The sequence below is a fragment of the Varanus komodoensis genome, unplaced genomic scaffold (assembly GCF_004798865.1).
Source record: "Varanus komodoensis strain SLA01 unplaced genomic scaffold, ASM479886v1 scaffold50, whole genome shotgun sequence".
NCBI lineage: Eukaryota > Metazoa > Chordata > Lepidosauria > Squamata > Varanidae > Varanus > Varanus komodoensis.
In genome coordinates, this window is record NW_025336088.1 from 5,360,963 (window position 1) to 5,361,928 (window position 966).

Below are 966 nucleotides of genomic sequence, written 5' to 3' on the forward strand. Positions count from 1 at the left end.
CCCACAGATGCTCGATAGGGTTTAGGTCTGGAGACATGCTTGGCCAGTCCATCACCTTTACCCTCAGCTTCTTTAGCAAGGCAGTGGTCGTCTTGGAGGTGTGTTTGGGGTCGTTATCATGTTGAAATACTGCCCTGCAGCCCAGTCTCTGAAGGGAGGGGATCATGCTCTGCTTCAGTGTGTCACAGTACATGTTGGCATTCATGGTTCCTGCAATGAACTGTAGCTCCCCAGTGCCGGCAGCACTCATGCAGCCCCAGACCATGACACTCCCACCACCATGCTTGACTGTAGGCAAGACACACTTGTCTTTGTACTCCTCACCTGGTTGTCGTCACACACGCTTGACACCATCCGAACCAAATAAGTTTATCTTGGTCTCATCAGACCGCAGGACATGGTTCCACTAATCCATGTCCTTAGTCCACTTGTCTTCAGCAAACTGTCTGCGGGCTTTCTTGTGCATCATCTTTAGAAGAGGCTTCCTTTTGGGATGTCAGCCCTACAGACCAATTTGATGCAGTGTGCGGCGTATGGTCTGAGCACTGACAGGCTGACTCACCACCCCTTCAACCTCTGCAGCAATGCTGGCAGCACTCATACATCTAGATCCCAAAGCCAGCCTCTGGATATGACGCTGAGCACGTGCACTCAACTTCTTTGGTCGACCATGGCGAGGCCTGTTCTGAGTGGAACCAGTCCTGTTAAACTGCTGTATGGTCTTGGCCACCGTGCTGCAGCTCACTTTCAGGGTCTTGGCAATCTTCTTATAGCCTAGGCCATCTTTATGTAGAGCAACAATTCTTTTTTTCAGATCCTCAGAGAGTTCTTTGCCATGAGGTGCCATGTTGCACTTCCAGTGACCAGTATGAGACAGTGAGAGCGATAACACCAAATTTAACACACCTGCTCCCCATTCACACCTGAGACCTTGTAACACTAACGAGTCACATGACACCGGGGAGG